Here is a 21,232-nt window from a genome sequence, read left to right as displayed (position 1 = left end):
CTACAGTTACCCTGAGGCACCTGTTTTGTTGCAGACCTCATAATCGTACGAATTAGACCAACACCTGTTGGTGGCTTGGCACGAAGAGGCATCCCTTGTTTGTGTTTAAGCATGAAGCAATCATTAATCATATGTCCCACTTTATGACAATAGAAACATGGACGCTCATTCTTCTGGCGTGCTTGATATACTCTTGCTGGCCAACTAGGGCTAAAAGTAGGCAACTCTGTGGCTCTACTCTCAGTTTGAGCCGAAAACACACTCTTGTGCGTCAACACAAACTCGTCTGCCAACACAGACGCTTCTGCCAGGGAGGATACTTTCTGTTCATTTAGGTAAAATACAATGCGTTCGTGTAAGCAATTTTTAAACTCTTCCAAAAAGATTAACTCTCGGAGAGAGTTGAAATCAGTTACCTTACTAGCAGCATGCCATTCATCAAACAGATTTCCCTTGTCTCTAGCACATTCCACATAAGTCTTACTAGAAGACTTTCTATGAGACCTAAATCTCTGTCGGTATGCCTCAGGCACAAGCTCATAGGCAGGAAGAACAGTAGCTTTGACCACTTCATAATTCAAACGGTCCTCCAGAGGTTGCGCTGACAAAACCTCTTGGGCTTTACCAGTTAATTTACACTGAACCAATAGGCACCATATGTCTTCAGGCCATTTCAATGCTACGGCTATACACTCAAATACACAAAAATAGGAGTCAACCGCCGACTCTCTGAACAAAGGTACTAAGGCAATCTGCCTACTAATGTCAAACGTGTTTGAGGACACAGCAGGCGAGGACGACTCACAAACAGTGACAGCAGGACCGGAGGCTAGCCTCGCTGTCTCTGCCTCCAGTTCCATCTGGCGCATTTTATTTTGCCGCTTTTCTTTTTCTGCCTCAATTTTACACATCTCCAACTGGAGAGTCTCTCGCCTAATTTGGGCTCTCTTCCACCTCCAGTTGGAACTGTGCTAAACGGACATCCCTCCTGGCATCACCGTTTGACAGTGGGGAGAGTGGATCAAAACGGGACAATGTGGCTGGTGTTTTAGCCTCGCCCTCATTATCAGACACCAATCGGCTTACAGGAGCAGCAATATCACTTACAGGGGTAGTAGGCTCAGGCAGCAGTAACATAAGCACCTGCACTTCCATCACTAGTTGTTTAACCTCCGCCTTAACTAAACTCTGCGGAATCGATATTCAATAATGGTCAGCCAAGGTCATTAAATCACTCTACGACTTTTATCAAAAACCTCCCACGAAGGGTTATCCAAAAAGGACTTCAACTCAAAAGTAGCCATCTTAACCTACTTCACAAGAGCTACAGAAAATATCAAACACTAATGCTATCTCAGCTATAACGTTCAACACTGAACTATACCACTAAAACAATCAGCATGAGCGGCATGGGTGTCAGTAAAGACAAATCCCGGGTGAGCCCCCACTTATGTTACAAATCCCTTTTGGCCCGACAGTCTAGGGGGGATGGTAATGAGACCCGTAACATAACTCATGCAATTTATAATAGTGACAAAGTAAAAGTGTGAACGAAATAACCACGACAACTGAAATCTACCATCAAACTCAAGGTTTATTTGAAAACACACGGTAATGGGGGGGAGCAGGAAAAGGGGCTGAGCTGGACCCAAGGAAAGAATCAATAAGTATTCAAAAACACCCCTAAGCTAGACTAGCCTACTTTAACAACAGCTAGCTAACTAACTAACCAAAATTACAGTGGGTGGTCCGCCCAGTTCTAACTAGTGTATTTAACAAAGTCTACCTACGGGTAGTGTATGCCCATGGGCGACTTGTCTTGGTTTCCCCTTTTCCCACCAGCAAACAAACACACACCATAACCAAAAACAATACTCACAGGTAATAACAAAGTGCTATGGAGGTGATCAAACAAAAGATAGCTCAATACATAAAGAGAGTAAAACAGAGAGATCTCCAGACATGGCATTTACAGAGAGATTGAGCTCTAGAGCAAACGACAGGAAACAGGAGGAGGTGTGTCTTCTGATTGGTGACTGATTGGGGAGTGATGATTTTCACCTGTGAGGGGAGAAGGAGAGAAAAGAAACACACACACAGGATACACACACACACACACACACGGGATACTTGTATCCTTAACATCAAGTTATCAGTCAACCTACCAGGTCAGTAACAAATAGCACAGTAATGAGATCATCAACATGTATTGATCACATCTTTACTAATGCTGCAGAAATTTGATTTAAAGCAGTATCCAGATCCATCAGATGTAGTGATCACAATATATTAGCCATTTCTAGGAAAACCAAAGTTCCAAAGGCTGGGCCTAATATAGTGTACAAGAGGTCAAACTATACGTTTTGTAGTGATTCCTATGTTGCTGATGTAAATAATATTTGTTGGTCCGTGGTGTGTAGTAAGGAGCAAACAGACGCTACACTTGACACATTTATAAAATAGCTTACTCCAGTTACTAATAAGCAAACATCCATTACTGTAAAAACTGTTACATCCCCTTGGAGTGATGAGGAACTGAAAAATTGTATAGTTGAGAGGGATTAGGCAAAAGGAATGGCAAATAAGTCTGACTGCACAACCGATTGGCAAATGTATTACAAACTGAGAAATCATGTGACTAAATGGAATAAAAATAAGAAGAAGCTATACTATGAAACACATATAAATGACAAACAATGATAGTAAAAAGCTTTGGAGCACATTAAATGAAATGTTGGGAAAAAAGACAAACTCAGAGCATTGTATTTACTTCGCTACCATGGCCTTTTTTTGCCTTTACCTCCATTATCTCACCCCATTTGTTCACATTGTATATAGACACATTTTTCTACTGTATTATTGACTGTATGTTGTTTTACTCCATGTGTAACTCTGTGTAACTCGTCATTCAAAACTAATGAGTCCATGAGTGAGTCCATGCAACTTATGTGACTTGTTAAGGACATGTTTACTCCTGAACTTATTTAGGTTTGCCATAATAAAGGGTTTAAATACTTATTGACTCAAGACATTTCAGCTTTCATTTTTATTTCATTTGTAAAAATGTCTAAAAACATTAAACCACATTGACCTTATGAGGTATTGTGTGTAGGTCAGTGACACAAAATATGAATTTAATACATTTTAAATGCAGCCTGTAACGCAACAAACTGCAGAGAAAGTCAAGAGTGTAAATATTTTCTGAAGGTACTGTAGTTTGTTGATAGAATGACCATATGTATAGTGTCTATGTGTGGACTATCCGAACCATCCAAACAAAGTGTGACCAATTCCCGTTTGTCTACAAATGTATAATTGATATGTTGGATTCACGTCTCTATCTCAACCATTGGGGGTGGGTTTGTGCTGGAGACATGAATCCAGCATATCAGTAATTAATTTGTAGACAAAATGTAATTAAAGCCAGTGGCACAGATGGGAGCAGAAGATACACCTGGTGATTTTTGGTTGCGTTGACAACCAAACACAATTCCATATCCAATTTGTCTACAAGTTATGAATTGATATGTTGGATTCACGTCCCCATCTCAACCAAAAGTCGATGTTAAAGAATAGGAGTAAATCCAATCAAACTTTAAGTACACTTTAAATAAAGATGGATTTGAATTTGATTAGATTTTTGGTTGAGATGAAGACGTGAATGCAATGTTAATTATCAACTTGAAGATTACATTTGAAAGAAACCCAAACTTTAAACCTTAATCCTATACATATATATATATATATATATATATATATATATATATATATATGTCTATTTTTTGTTTAATCCTGGGTTGAAACAATAGCTGGTGATGACTTTGCAAATGTTATATAGGCCTAAATAGTTCCATTGATGATATATGACTTACTATGAAAGCATGGTTACTTTTCATTTGCTCTGTTAAACTTACCCTTTGGAATGACTTTGATAGCAACAGTGAGCCTTTTGTTATTACGAGATCTCTCAATATCATTCTCAAGATAGCACAGTAGTCCGAGACACAAAGCTAAACAGGGCTGGGCTTGGTTAAAACCCTGGAGCCGGGATCAAATTGACAGCTGTAGATAGATCAACTCTCCAGTAGGAGGTGCTACCCAGAGTATTGTTTTTTGATAGTGGATATAACACTGTTTCAAAGGTATAAATTCAACATATGTAATGTAAAGTTTGTCTGTATTGACAATTGATTACCATGGTGACATAATCCTGTGATTGAAATTTCACACTCAAAACAAGATTTATCAGTGATACATTTTTTTTCAAATGTGTTTTCCACGTAGATATCACTTCACAATACCTTGACACATTACCTTCAAACCATGTTTGTGCCCAATGAGATTCCATTCAATTCATTCCAGCATTCACTATGTATATACAGTGGCTTAATAAAAGTATTCACCCCATTGGCATTTTTCCTATTTTCTTGCCTTACAACCTGGAATTAAAATACATTTTTTTAGGGATGTGTATCATTTGATTTACACAACATGCCTACCACTTTGAAGATGCAAAATATTTTTTTATTGCAAAATAAACAAAAAAAACAGAACATTTGAGCATGCACTAACTATTCAGCCCCCCAAAAATCAATACTTTGTAGAGCCACCTTTTGCATCAATTACAGCTGCAAGTATCTTTGGGTATGTCTCTATAAGCTTGGCACATCTAGCCACTGGGATTTCTGCCAAATCTTCAAGGCAAAACTGCTCCAGCTCCTTCAAGTTCTTCCAGTCCTATTCTGTTAAATGTCCCCAAAGCACACACTTCCTTGGGTCGCTTGTCTTTTCAGTTCGCTGGAGCTAGCGACTGGAACGAGCTACAACAAACACTCAAATTGTACAGTTTTATCTCAATCTCTTCATTCAAAGAGTCAATCATGGGCACTCTTACTGGCAGTTGTGGCTGCTTTGTGTGATGTATTGTTGTCTCGACCTTCTTGCCCTTTGTGCTATTGTCTGTGCCCAATAATGTTTGTACCATGTTTTGTGCTGCTACCATGTTGTGTTGCTTCCATGCTGTGTTGTCATGTGTTGCTGTCATACTATGTTGTTGTCTTAGGTCTTGTTTTGTCCTATATTTTTATTTTGTTTATTTTAATCCCAGCCCTCGCCCCGCAGGAGGCCTTTTGGTAGGCCGTCATTGTAAATAAGAATTTGTTCTTAACTGATTTGCCTAGTTAAACAAAGGTTAAATAAAAATCTTAAACAAGTCAGCCATATCAGCTGTGGTTTTAAAAAAAGTCAGTAAATTAGGCAGAGTGAACTGTTTAGCTGCCAGATGAGGCTTCGCTGATAGCCAGGTGTAGCGGAAGGAAGGATTTACTCCATGGTGCTGAAGGGAAAGCGCTACTGTTGGGACAGCTTTATGTAGGCCAGTTTGTTGGCACTATTTGTCACCATTGTAGTGCAATTAATGTATTTTTTTAGTGTTGTGTTGTGGCTTTGCCACCAAGATTTACAAATCGCCACTAATGATGTCCCCACGTCATCGATGGAATGCAGGGCTTTTTACACTGACGGTAATGGAGTAAAGACACGTTGAAGTTTTCCTCTGAGTTTGGTTGATTCAATTTAGTATAATATTCTAACTGGGCTTAAGTTGTAAGTATAGGATTGACTGCTACAGGGAGCCTGCATCGCTAGGTCCATGATGGACCAGGTAGGGTTGATGGCATTTGAGCTGCTTGTGAATGGTAAAGGATTTATACTGTCTGGTGACATTGTTGGAGTTGGTATTTTGCATTTTATTGGGAGCCCCATTAGCTGTTGCAAAAGCGGCAGCTACTTTTTAGCGGGCTCCACACAAAACATGAAACATAATACAGAATGACATATTACAGAACATCAATAGACAAGAACAGCTCAAGGACAGAACTACATACATTTTTTTCAAAGGCACACGTAGCCTACATATCAAAGCATACACAAACTATCTAGGTCAAATAAGGGACAGTCGTTGTGCTGCAAGGTGTTGCTTTATCTGTTTATTTTTTCAAATGAGTGGATTTGGCTATTTAAGCCACACATGTTGCTGACAGGTGTAAAAAAATCTATATTAATGCCTATGATTTTGGAATGAGATGTTCAACGAGCAGGAGTTCACATACTTTTGGTGATATAGTGTATTACAGGAGTGAATGTATTGAGAAGTACGCCTCAAAGTACAATACATGAATGAATGAATGAAATGTTATTTTTGTGTCAAATAGGCTATTGGCAACCCATCCCTTATGGGATTAATTGACACAAACAAACATTACAATAATCCACTATGGTAATAAAATGCAAATTATTTTTTGGGTGTTCTCTGCCTTGCGCATCGCATAAACAGTGAAATATACAGTGGGGCAAAAAAGTATTTAGTCAGCCACCAATTGTGCAAGTTCTCGCACTTAACAAGATGAGAGAGGCCTGTAATTTTCATCATAGGTATACTTCAACTATGATGGACAAAATGAGAATACAAAATCCAGAAAATCACATTGTAGGATTTTTTATGAATTTATTAGCAAATAAGTATTTGGTCACCTACAAACAAGTAAGATTTCTGACTCTCACAGACCTGTAACTTCTTCTTTAAGAGGCTCCTCTATCCTCCACTCGTTACCTGTATTAATGGCACCTGTTTGAACTTGTTATCAGTATAAAAGACACCAGTCCACAACCTCAAACAGTCACACTCCAAACTCCACTATGACCAAGACCAAAGAGCTGTCAAAGGTCACCAGAAACAAAATTGTAGACCTGCACCAGGCTGTGAAGACTGTATCTGCAATAGGTAAGCAGCTTGGTTTGAAGAAATCAACTGTGGGAGAAATTATTAGGAAATGGAAGACATACAAAACCACTGATAATCTCCCTCGATCTGGGGCTCCACGCAAGATCTCACCCTGTGGGTTCAAAATGATCACAAGAATGGTGAGCAAAAATCCCAGAACCACACGAGGGGACCTACTGGATGACCTGCAGAGAGCTGGGACCAAATTAACAAAGCCTACCATCAGCTGTTTTTCTGCAAAGGGATCAGGACGACTGATCCGTGTAAAGGAAATAATGAATGGGGCCATATATCATGAGATTTTGAGTGAAAACCTCCTTCCATCAGCAAGGGCATTGAAGATGAAATGTGGCTGGGTCTTTCAGCATGACAATGATCCCAAACACACCGCCCGGGCAACAAAGGAGTGGCTTCGTAAGAAGCATTTCAAGATCCTGGAGTGGCCTTGCCAGTCTCCAGATCTCAACCCCATAGAAAATCTTTGGAGGGAGTTGAAAGTCCGTGTTGCCCAGCAACTGCCCCAAAACATCACTGCTCTAGAAGAGATCAATGGAGGAATGGACCAAAATACCAGCAACAGTGTGTGACAACCTTGTGAAGACTTACAGAAAACGTTTGACCTCTGTTATTGCCAACAAAGGGTCTATAACAAAGTATTGAGACAAACTTTTGTTATTGACCAAATACTTTTTTTCCACAATAATTTGCAAATAAATTCATAACAAATCCTACAATGTGATTTTCTGGATTTTTTTCTCTCATTTTGTCTGTCATAGTTGAAGTGTACCTCTGATGAAAATTACAGGCCTCTCTCATCTTTTTAAGTGGGAGAACTTGCACAATTGGTGGCTGACTAAATACTCCCCCCCACTGTATATATATAATAAGTAAGGTAAAAATCTATCCAAAATAGTAAATAACCCTAGAGCAGTAAAATAATATACATACATACAGTTGAAGTCGGAAGATTACATACACTTTAGCCAAATTTAAACTCAGTTTGTCACAATTCCTGACATTTAATTACAGTACAAATTCCTTGTCTTAGGTCAGTTGGGATCACCACTTTAATTTAAGAATGTGAAATGTCAGAAAAATAGTAGAGAGAACGATTTATTTCAGCTTGTATGTATTTCATCATATTCCCAGTGGGTCAGAAATGTACATCCACTCAATAACAATATGTCTGTAAACAAGTGTTGGAAAGATTACTTGTGTCAATCCCTAACCGACTTGCCAAAACTATAGTTTGTTAAAAAGAAATTTATGGAGTCGTTGAAAAATGACTACAACCTAAGTGTATGTAAACTTCCGATTTTAACTGTATATACATACATACCATATACAGATGAATAAATACAGAAAAAAATGGGGGGGAAAATAAACAGAAGTCACTTGAACCCAGTCTCGCACAAGGAGAAGATTTATATGGGAGAAAAGCCTATACACAATCTATATACACATGTACTGTATCTCTCACATACAAATTCACCCTTATCAAACAAAATCTTCTCAATTAGGGTTTATGATTAATCGCCTCCACTCATTTTATTCATATTTCATCAACAGTTGTTTTTTAATCATATCTATGTCTCCCTTAATTTGGTTTTCGTACAGATGTTCACAGTCAGACTCTTGAAAAAGGTTGGACATTTCAGTTGCCCAGGCTCCCCTTATGGATAGATCCCATAGAACAACTTTACTAGCTATTCTGGCATTTGGCATTTCCAACAGTCTATTCCAAAGTCTCACCATACATGCCTTCCATCTCACCTCAAAGTTCCCAGCCCATATCCCCAGTTAATGCAAGTATACGTTATATGAGTAATGTAAGATATGTAAACATTATTAAAGTGGCAATATTTATAGTGCCATTGTTTAAAGTGACTAGTGATCAAATTATTAAAGTGTCCAGTCATTGGCTCTCAATGTAGGCAGCAGCCTCTCTGAGTTAGTGATTGCTGTTTAGCAATCTGATGGCCCTGAGATGGAAGCTGTTTCTCAATCTCTCTGTCCCAGCTTTGATGGACCTGTACTTACCTCGCCTTCTGGATGATAGCGGTGTGAACAGGCAGTGGCTCTGGTGGTTGTTGTCCTTGATGATCTTTTTGGCCTTCCTGTGACATCGGGTGCTGTAGGTGTCATGGACAGCAGGTAGAGCCTTGCGTTTGAGGGTGGTGCAGTTGCTGTACCAGGCTGTGATAGAGCCCGACAGGATGCTCTTGGGTGTGCATCTGTAAAAGTTTGTCAGGGTTTTGGGTGACAAGCCAAATTTCTTCCGCCTCCTGAGGTTGAAGAGGCGCCGATGAGCCTTCTTCACCACACTGTCTGTGTGGGTGGACCATTTCAGTTTGTTCACGATGTGTATGCCCAGGAACTTAAAACTTTCCACCTTCACCACTGCTGTCCCTTCGATGTGGATAGGGGGTGCTCCCTCTGCTGTTTCCTTAAGTCCACGATCAACTCCTTTTTTTTCTTGACATTGAGTGAGAGGTTTTATTCCTGACACCACACTCGGAGTTCCCTCACCTCCTCCCTGTAGGCTGTCTCGTCATTGTTGGTGATCAAGCCCAATACTGTTGTGTCGTCTGCAAACTTGATGATTGAGTTGGAGGCGTGCATGTTCAAAACAGTCGTGGATGAACAGGGAGTACAGGAGAGGGCTGAGCACACACCCTTGTGGGGCCCCAGTGTTGAGGGTCAGCGAAGGGTAGATGTTGTTTCCTACCTTCACCACCCGGCCCGTCAGGAAGTTCAGGACGTAGTTGAACAGGGAGGGGTTGAGACCCAGGGCATCCAGCTTGATGAGCTTGGAGGGTACTATGGGGTTGAATGCTGAGCTGTAGTCAATGAACAGCATTCTTAAATAGGTATTATTTTTGTCCAAATGGGATAGGGCAGTGTGCAGTGTGATGGTGATTACATCATCTGGACAAAAATACCTGTTGGAGCGGTATGCAAACTGAAGTGTGTCTAGGGTGGCCGGTAAGTTGGCGGTGATATGATCCTTGACTACCCTCTCGAAGCACCCCATGATTGCAGAAGTGAGTGCTACGGGGCAGTAGTAATTTAGTTCAGTTACCTTTGCCTTCTTGGGTACAGGAACATTGGTAGTCATATTGAAGCATATGGGGACAACAGACTGGGCTAGGTAGCGATTAAATATGTCCGTAAACACACCAGCCAGCTGGTCTGCGCATGCTCTGAGGACACAGCTACAGATGCCAGCAGCCTTGCGAGGGTTATGGGGGAGGAGAATGGGTACCTCTAAGGAATTTTAGGTTGGGTGAGCAGAAGGATTTTAGTTCCTGTATGTTGTTATGATTACACCATGAGTTGTTAATCATAAAACATACACCCCCGCCCTTCCTCTTCCCAGAGAGTTGTTTATGTCTGTCAGCGCAATGCATGGAGAAGCCCGGTGGCTGAACTGATTCCAACAACATATCCCGATAGAGGTACAATCTCTGATGTCTCTCTGGAAGGTAACCCTTGCTCGAATTTTGTCTACCTTGTTGTCAAGAGCCTGGACATTGGCGAGTAGTATACTCGGGAGCGGACTGCCTGTTTATGAAGTCTGACCAGAAGACCGCTCCGTCTGCCCCTTCTGCATCGCCGTTGATTTAGGTCAGCTGCTAGGATTAGATCCATTGTCCTGGGTGGTGGTCCGAAGAGAGAATCTGCTTCGGGAAAGTCGTGTTCTTGGTCGTAATGTTGGTAAGTTGGCATTCCTCTTTTATCCAATAGCTCTTCCCGGCTGTATGTATTAAGACTTAAGATTTCCCAGGGTAACAATGCAAGAAATAATACATGAAATAAAATAAAATTACTGCATAGTTTCCTCAGAACGCAAAGTGAGGTGACCATCTCTTTCGGTGCCATCTCTGTCGGCTGAAATAGTCGAATCCACTCATTTGAAGGGGTGTCCATATAATTTTGTATATATTTAAAAATATATATTTAACCTTTATTTAACTAGGCACGTCAGATAAGAACAAATTCTTATTTACAACGACAGCCTAAACCCTCCTCTAACCCGGACGATGCTGGGCCAAGTGTGCTCCGCATTATGGGACTCCTGATCACAGCCGGTTGTGATACAGCCTGGGATCGAACCCAGATCTGTAGTGACTCCTTTAGCACTGTGATGTAGTGCCTTAGATCACTCAATAAAGGATACTCAATGTAGTGATGAATTTAACTTGTTGGATGTTAATTTTGGTGTACATAGCACTCCTTCCGACAGCCCCATCTGTCTGCATTCCGCTACCACTCTGACAGAGGAGCGTGTCAGGTTCCACACCCAATATTTGCATATGGAGTCATGTGTCACCATTTTATTGCCTATCCAGACAAATAATTGACTCCCTCTCCCTCTGTGTGAATGCGCCAGAAAAGCAGATCATTCATTATTAAGCAAGTGGGGAGTTTTTGTAGGGGGCAATGAGTGTCGAAATGTCATTATTAAAATTAATTTCTATTTTGCTATGTGATTCTTATTTGGTCTAATATAAGCTTTGTAAGGATTAGGTTGTTAGGAATGTACTGATATAAGTGTGATGCACGTGATATCCTGGCAACTTTGAGAAAAAACACTTTTATATTGGAGTTGTCCCTAAAATCTGAGATGGACTGTGCATACTCATGAGGCTAGCATAGCATATAACTCTCCATTGAATACATGCGGTTGACATCAAATATTTTTTTAAGTATTCAAATAACGAGAAGTCATTACCAATTACCAATCCAAAGAGAGGAATACGCAGGAGCTTGACAGCTCGCCGTTCCACTCTGTGGACAACGAATCCCGTTGTTAGGGCGAAGACATCATTATATCCAGTATCTCTGAAGTAGCCCAGACTGGGACACCGCATATGAAAGGGGACAGCCTAGTGAAATCCAGCAGTCATGGTTTCATCTCGGTATGAAATTCTCAGCTGGATTTAGAGCACTCAACATTAAAAAATAATTATGTAGAATTTAAATGTTGTCTGTTGTCTGTAGCTTGTGAGGTGTGGAAACACTTTGTTGCTTTTATGAATCTTTCTTGCTGCTTTTTGCTCTATGTTGCTCTGTCTGTTAGCTACGTCTTGCTTGTCCTATGTTGCTATGTCTTGCTTGTTCTAAGTTGCTATTGTCTATATTGTAATTGTTTTTAATAACCTGCCCAGGGACTGCGGTTGAAAATTAGCCGGCTGGCTAAAACCGGCACTTTTACTGAAACGTTGATTAATGTGCACTGTCCCTGTAAAAATAAAAATAAACTCAAACTCAAACATGACCACATTCTTTTGAATGTGAGGGACACAATCACTTTGTACATAAAGCTGAAGTTGTAACGAGTCTGTAGACATTTGAATGTTGTCTCTGTGTCGCTCAGAGAAGGCTAGGTAGAAAATTATCTGTCATCAGTTATATGAAATGGGACCACATTTGTACTGTCACTAAATATGATGATATTTATTTTAAAATTATAAAATAGGCAGCAGGCTTATCTTATGGCCATCTCATAAACAGTATTACATTTGGGTATGTCTATTTAGGTGGAAATCTACATTTTGCCAGAACATTCAAGATTAAACAAAAAAATAAATAAAATTGCCTTAACCCTTTGACACATGCGATCACATATTTGTGATCATTGTTGAGTGATCCCCGCAGTGTACCATTGCAAATATGTGATTGGAACAGTAGCAACAGAACATATGATACAACAAAGATACTAAACAATCTGAAAAACATCTAAACAATGTTTTGTACTAATTGGAAATCAAGGTCTTCACAACTTTATTCCTCAATTTCACCTTTTATTGTAAAAGATAAATGTGAACTTCATCATCCATGCATCACATGGAACACATCCACTGCCAAACTCCAAAAACCAGTCTAAATAACAGGTTGCGCTGACAAAAAAAACAACATAAGTTAACAACCTACTGTAACAGCTAGATTTGCTTACAACGTACCACATCTCTGGTGAGCACAAGGGACAAATGTATTATTGTTTTGAAAAGAGATGTGTCAGCTAGGCTAACAGCAGCTAAATTATTCATGATAGTAGCCATATTTGCTTATGCTTGAAAAGCAAAAATTCCCTAATCCCAGAATGCCATTCACTATAACACACAAATAAACAAAGTCAAAGATAGCTGTGCCCATTTTCCCACTTTTCAGTTTATTACAAATCTTTGATGTGTATACAAGAACCGAAGCGCATGACTTGACAAGTCGTTTATAGTCTTTGACAAATCACAAAGCTAATTAAACTGTAGTGTGAAAGCTAAACAGGGTTGCCAGACTATGGTTTTCTTATGGACAAAGATCATACTTTTTGGAGAAATGTCCTCTGGTCTGATGAAACAAAAATAGACCTGTTTGGCCATAATGACCATCATTATGTTTGGAGGAAAAAGGGGGAGGCTTGCAAGCTGAAGAATACAATCCCAACCGTGAAGCACGGGGGTGGCAGTGTCATGTTGTGGGGGTGCTTTGCTGCAGGAGGAACTGGTGCACTTCACAAAATAGATGGCTTCATGAGGATGGAAAACTATGTGGATATTTTGAAGCAACATCTCAAGACATCAGTCAGGAAGTTAAAGCTTGGTCACAAATGGGTCTTCCAAATGGACAATTACCCCAAGCATACATCCAAAGTTGTGGCAAAATGGCTTAATGACAACAAACTCAAGGTATTGGAGTGGCCATCAAAGCCCTGAGCTCAATCCTATAGAAGATTTGTGGGCAGAACAGAAAAAGTGTGTGCAAGCAAGGAGACCTACAAACCTGACTCAGTTACACCAGCTCTGTCAGGAGGAATAGGCCAAAATTCACCCAACTTATTGTGGGAAGCTTGTGGAAGGCTACACAAAACATTTGTCCCAAGTTAAGCAATTTAAAGGCAATCCTACCAAATACGAATTGAGTGAATGCAAACTTCTGACCCACTGGGAATGTGATTAAAGAAATAAAAGCTGAAATAAATAATTCTCTCAACTATTATTCTGACATTTCACATTCTTAAAATAAATTGGTGATCCTAACTGACCTAAGACAGGTAATGTTTACTAGGATTAAATGCCAGTAATTGTGGAAAACTGAGTTTAAATGTAATTGGCTAAGTTGTATGTAAACTTCCGAGTTCAACTGTAATTCTGTCGAGTGAACCATCCCTTCAACTCGTAGCAACTTAGTTCTGACAGACGTTTACGTGACAACCAGAATGCATTGTATAATGTCAACAAACATGGCATCACACAAAGCTGGCAATTAGCTTAGCATTAGTTCATCATAAACAATATAACCTTCAAAAAAGTATTTTACACACATCATATGTGGCCATTACAATCCATGCAATCATCAGAATGCATGATGTCACCAGTACTTGAAAACATGTAAATACAGTGCCTTGCGAAAGTATTCGGCCCCCTTGAACTTTGCGACCTTTTGCCACATTTCAGGCTTCAAACATAAATATATAAAACTGTATTTTTTTGTGAAGAATCAACAACATGTGGGACACAATCATGAAGTGGAACGACATTTATTGGATATTTCAAAAATATTTAACAAATTGAAAACTGAAAAATTGGGCGTGCAAAATTATTCAGCCCCTTTACTTTCAGTGCAGCAAACTCTCTCCAGAAGTTCAGTGAGGATCTCTGAATGATTCAATGTTGACCTAAATGACTAATGATGATAAATACAATCCACCTGTGTGTAATCAAGTCTCTGTATAAATGCACATGCACTGTGATAGTTTCAGAGGTCCATTAAAAGCGCAAAGAGCATCATGAAGAACAAGGAACACACCCAAATGAGTGTGCTACATGAGATTTATCATGAAGTCACCCAGGTGTCCCACACAAGTAGCCCAAATGTACCCAAGAGGCCAAATTGGTAAAGGTATACATTTTGAAAAAATAACTATATACAAAACGCCAAAATGGTATTCTAACACAACCCCCCCCCCAAAAAAAAGGAGAAAAAAGTATATACATTTACAAAATAACATGGGTAACTATTTACACAAGTTCAATATTTGGAAGACCCTCAGTCCTCTATCAAATCAAATGTATTTATATAGCCTTTCGTACATCAGCTAATATCTCAAAATGCTGTACAGAAACCCAGCCTAAAACCCCAAACAGCAAGCAATGCAGGTGTAGAAGCACGGTGGCTAGGAAAAACTCCCTAGAAAGGCCAAAACCTAGGAAGAAACCTCGAGAGGAACCAAACTATGAGGGGTGGCCAGTCCTCTTCAGGCTGTGCCGGGTGGAGATTATAACACAACGTGGCCAAGAGTTTTTCAAAACTTCATAGATGACCAGCAGGTTAAAATAATAATAATGACAGTACTTGTAGAGGATGCAACAGGACAGCACCTCAAGAGTAAATATGAACAGTTTTGGGTTCCATAGCCGCAGGCAGAACAGTTGAAACTGGAACAGCAGCAAGGCCAGGTGGACTGGGGACAGCAAGGAGTCATCATGCCAGGTAGTCCTGACGCATGGTCCTAGGGCTCAGGTCCTCTGAGAGAGAGAGAGAGAAAGAGAGAATTAGAGAGAGCATACTTAAATTCACACAGGACACCGGATAAGACAGAAGAAGTACTCCAGATATAACAAACTGACCCTAGCCCCCCGAGACATAAACTACTGCAGCATAAATACTGGAGGCTGAGATAGGAGGGGTCAGGAAACACTGTGGCCCCATTTGATGAGACCCCTGGACAGGGCCAAACAGGCTGGATATAACCCCACCCACTTTGCCAAAGCTCTACACAATATTGTGCTGCTGATGCCAGGTGCCATAGCAGTCTCTTTCTGTTGTAAAGCAGAGGGTCACCAAGCATGTGGCGCAGGTGATGGGGGACTTAATTTTGCAAAGAACACAGCGACGCCTCCATGATGTGCCCTTTTGGCCCTGAGGTACATCCATGCCTGCAGAAATACATTTGGGCAGATGAACACCACTTGGGGCAGGAGCTGGATGAACCAGCTTCAGTGGGGGATGAACACCTTGGCCCTGGGGGCTGCCATTCGGAGTCAGTGTCACTGTGAAAGAAAATGTTCCGTTAGAATAGTTTCACATATGAGCCCTGTATCAACACGTCAACACGTATAATAAACACTTTTCCAATCAATTTCTTCTAAAATTGTTTGTACATCTGTATATCTAGACTTATGAAACTTCAATAGCGTATTACTCTCTTTACTCCGGAGCTTACTACATGGGTTGGTCTTGCAACACATAAACATGACCTATTGCCGTTTACCTCAGCTCATTGGCTATCTACCCAGCTAGATTTCAAGACGATCAGTGGTCATTGGGTTAAAATACAGTCAATCAATGAAACAGCGGGCAAATCATTGGTGCACAATGATGTCATGTCTTGTTGTCTTCAAATCGGTTTCTTTAAGTCAGTACGTCCCGGGAAATGACCCATCAGGTTTGATTGTGTTAGACTATAAAAATGGATTTTATCAAACAAAAGATCATTCATTGTATAACAATGAGCATTGGGATTGCAAACAGATGAAGATCGTCAAAGGTAAACAATTTATTTTAATGCAGTTTGTGATTATGTTACACCTGTGCTGGTTGAAATTGTTGTTTTTATGGGGCTCTGAACTCAGATAATCACATCGTATTCTTTTGCAGTAAATCCTTTTTTAAATCTAACAGCGCAGTTGGATTAGCAAGATTCTAGGCTTTCGATACATGTGAGACACTTGTATTTTCATGAATGTTTAATATGACTATTTAGCAATCACCGTATGTTGTGGAATTTCAGCCTGCAACCGGGATACGTGCTCAGAGAGGTTAAGTGCCTTGTTGTGTAACAATCAAGTTTTGGAAGAGTGAGTGCATTCTGACATCATGAGCAGAAAAAAAACTCATGGAGGGGTGACCATTTGAGATATTTGAAAATTCCACACCAAAAATGTCAGCGATCATATTTTCAAGATATACTTTACTTTCAAAATACCGAAATAAAGCTTGTATGATGCAAGATGCATCATACTGACTGTATTTTGAAAGTTACATATCTTAAAAACCTGATTGCTGACATGCAAAACATTTTGGGACTATATCACCATGGCCCAATGAAAGAAATAGCTTATGATTTGGGATGGAGTTACAGCGTTGCCCATTACTGTTTATTCAAGGGCTACCCACATAGCTTCAATATGGCTATACACACCACCGTGATGGGCTTTCCTTCCCTACAAAATTCCAACACCAGCAAGGTGTTTTCTTGTAATTGAATCAATTCAGGGGGTGGGGGGAACACAACTATATATGAATTTAAAAAAAAATAGAAAATTCAGTAGAGGTGAGAAGTAGCAGAATCCCTATGCCATGGGTAATGGCTTCATACTTTTCTTCTGGGGTTTTAATGGGGGGACTTTTTTCCTATCCTATTTCCTGCTCTTCTTTGGTGATAAATGGACTAGCCTGCTCCAAGCAGAATTGGAAATCATGCAGGTGTCATTGAAACTCTGCAAGCCTTTTGCTAAGGTCTTTGAAACATCACGGTTCTCTGTTTTTTGGCCTAAAGATTCCGCTGACATAAATATTTCGCTACCTGATATATTTAGCTGGGCAAAATATTTAGCATATTTTTAAAAATATATTAGGCCCTAAACTAACGATTTCACATGACTGGAAATACAAATATGAATATGTTGGTCACAGATACCTTGAACAGAAGGTGCAGCGTGACAGATGTCCTTCGCATAGAGTTGATCAGGCTCTTGATTGTGGCCTGTGGAACGTTGTTCCGCTCCTCTTCAATGGATGTGCAAAGTTGCTGGATATCTGTGGGAACTGGAACACGGTGTCGATCCAGAGCATCCCAAACATTCTCAATGGATGACATTTCTGGAGAGTATGCAGGTGATTTTCAGCTTCCAGGAATTGTGTACAGATCCTTGCGACATGGAGCCATGCATTATCATGCTGAAACATGAGGTAATAGCACAACAATGGTCCTTAGGATCTTGTCACAGAACTGAATCTCTGTGGATTCAAATTGCCATTGATAAAATGCAATTGTTTGTTGTCTGTAACTTATGCCGGACCATACCATAGACCCACCACCACACACCATACATGCTGTCTGCCTTCTGCCCAGTACAGTTGAAACTGGGATTAATTCATGAAAAGGACACTTCTACAGTGTGCCAGTGGCCATTGAAGGTGAGCATTTTGCATTGACGTCAGTTACGATGTTGACCTGCAGTCACATGTTTTGGAGTGGCATTTTGTTTCCAGCACAAGGTGCACCTGTGTAATGATCATGGTTTTTAATCAGTTTCTTGATATGCCACACCTGTCAGGTGGATGTATTATCTTGGGAAAGGAGAAATGCTCACCAAGAGAAGCAAATTTATGCAATTTTTTATTCTGAGAAAAAAAAAATGGTGTTACAAGGAACATTTTGGGGATTAATTTTTTTGCTCATGAAACAAGGGACCAACACTTTATGTTGCTTTTATATTTTTGTTCAGTGTATTTCGCAGGCAGAAATATTTCCCTGGCTGAAATATTTTGTTGACCACAATATTTCGCAGGCCTTCAAACTTTGCAGGTCACAATAAATCTCAATCCAAAATATTTTGCAGTCTTTTACCAAACTTCACATGCATTTGGAAATATTTCACAGCTTTTTCCAATCTTTGCAGCTATTTCCAGACTTAGAAGGCTTTTCAAATATTTTGCAGCCTTTTACCAAACTGCTTTGGTTTGCCCCTTAGGGACACCGTCACAATATCACCACAAAGATTTCTCAACCAACCAACCACTTCCCTTGTGGTGTGGAATGTACTGTAATGATAATCAGCACAAATTATATTTTCAACCTGGTCTCACAGTTTAATTATTTTCCTACTGAGCTGACTTTCATATCTCCTGCAGGAACTGGAACTACCGAATCACAACTCAATAACTCATTTGGATGATTATGCTGAGTAATGTGATTCCCTATTAGAGAAAAAAAAGGATATGATATGACATGTATGTTAAGTTTTTCCACTTGTACCTTTCTAAATGATGTCAAGGTCATCACGTTTCTGCTTTGGCTTTAACCATTATAAGGGCTCATACAACATGCTTTGTCAGGTAATAAAACGTACCTGTTGACATTAAAGTGTTATGGCTTTGTATCCAATATTAATCAAAATCGCTGACTCCAAAGTTATTTCTTGGTCGTGTTGTAACAACCGCAATATTTGTGTACCATTTGTTCCCTGCCAGGCAATGTTCTGGAACATTACTCAAGCCACATAACAATCATTTCCAAGTCCTAGTTAATGAAAGGTAATAAGACCCAAATTTGTCTTACTTTAAGCTATTTATTGCTGTTGCCTGCCCCTGAATGCTTGATTATCTTAAACATTTTCCTCTTTCTCTCTAATTACTTTCTGCACATTTCAGAAAATTAGAGAACTGGGACACTGATTGTGTGTGTTCCTGCCTGTGTGTGTGTGTGTGTCTGTTCTACAGACACTCAACCTGAGTGAACCCGAGCCAGCAGTAAACTGGCAGAGTATAGAACAGATGGGTAGTCTCCCAAATGGCACCCTTATCCCTCAATGCACTACTTTTGACCAGGGTCCTTAGGGTTGTGGTCAAAATAAGTGCACTACATAGGGAATAGTGTGCTATTTGGGATGATTGTGCACACTTTCTCTAACAGCTCCTCCATCATCCCATCTCCCAATCAGGCTCTATGATTTAGGCCAATCAGTACTGTCTCGGCCTGCATGTCTGCTTTCCCCACTCCAGCATCAGTGACCCATTCCCTCTGTATTAGCCCTGCACTCAAAATACAACTCTACCTTCAGAATCGTCCTACATGTTATTCCCGCTTAATTGAGGTTTTATAAAAGTCTGCTACTCACAGTGCCTTACAAAAGTATTCATCCCTCTTGGCATTTTTCCTATTTTGTTGCATTCCAACCTGTAATTTAAATTGAATTCTATTTGCATTTCATGTAATAGACATACACCAAATAGTCCAAATTGGTGAAGTGAAATTAAAAAAATAATGTGTTAAATATGTATTTACCCTCTTTGCTATGAAGCCCCTAAATAAGATATGGTGCAACCAATTACCCTCAGAAGTCACATAATTAGCTAGATTGCACACAGGTGGACTTTATTTAAGTGTCACATGATCTCTCACATGTTCTGAAGGTCCCAGAGAATGCAACACCACTAAGCAAGAAGAACCACTAAGCAAGCGTAGTGGCACCACAAAGCATGCGGCACCACTAAGTATGTGACACCACCAAGCATGTGGCACCACCAAGCATGCAGCACCACCTAGCAACTGGCACCACGAAGCAAGCAGCACCATGAAGACCAAGGCGCTCTCCAAACAGGTCAGGCACAAAGTTATGGAGAAGTACAGATCAGGGTTGGGTCATAAAGAAATATCAGAAACTTTGAACATCCCATGGAGCACAATTAAATCCATTATTAAAAATGGAAAGAAAATGGCACCACAACAAACCTGCCAAGAGCGGGCCACCCACCAAAACTCACAGACCAGGCAAGGAGGGCATTAATCAGAGAGGCAACAAAGATACCAAAGATAACCCTGAAGGAGCTGCAAAACTACACAGCGGAGATTGAAGGATCTGTCCATATGTCACGCCCTGACCTTATTTATCTTTGTTTTCTTTATTATTTTGGTTAGGTCGGGGTGTGACAAGGGTGGTATGTGTGATTTTGTCATGTCTAGGTTTTTTTGGTATAGCTATGGGGTTTTGGTATTGTCCAAGTAAATGTAGGTCTATGTTGGCCTGAATTGGTTTCCAATCAGAGACAGCTGTTAATCGTTGTCTCTGATTGGGGATCCTATTTAGGTTGCCATTTTTTCCATTTTGGTTTTGTGGCTTATTGTCTATGTGTAGTTGCATGTCAGAACTCGTTATTATTAGCTTCATTGTTAGTTTGTTTAGTGTTCTTTGTGTTCTTCGTAATTAAAGAAGAATGTATTCAAATCACGCTGTGCCTTGGTCTCATCGTTATGACGAACGTGACACCATAGGAACAATTTAAGCCGTACACTCCAAAGAGCTGGGCTTTATGGAAGAGTTGCCAGAAAAAAAGCCATTGCTGTAAGAAAAAAATAAGCAAACATGTTTGGTGGTCGCCAAAAGGCATGTGGGAGACTCCCAAACCATATGGAAGAAGGTACTCTGGTCAGCTGAGACTAAAATGTATGTTTTTTGCCATCAAGGAAAACCCTGTCTGGTGCAAACCCAAAACTTTTCTTCATCCCGAGAACACCATCCCCACAGTGAAGCATGGTGGTGGCAGCATCATGCTGTGGGGATGTTGTTCATCGGCAGGGAGTGGGAATCTGGTCAGAATTGAAGGAATGATGGATGGAGCTAAATACAGGGAAATTCTTGAGGGAAACCTGTTTCAGTTTTGAAG

This window comes from Oncorhynchus masou, chromosome 30 (genome assembly GCF_036934945.1).
Source record: "Oncorhynchus masou masou isolate Uvic2021 chromosome 30, UVic_Omas_1.1, whole genome shotgun sequence".
Taxonomy (NCBI): Eukaryota; Metazoa; Chordata; class Actinopteri; order Salmoniformes; family Salmonidae; genus Oncorhynchus; species Oncorhynchus masou.
The sequence above is the reverse complement of the archived record's forward strand: the minus strand, read 5'-3'. Positions refer to the sequence as shown.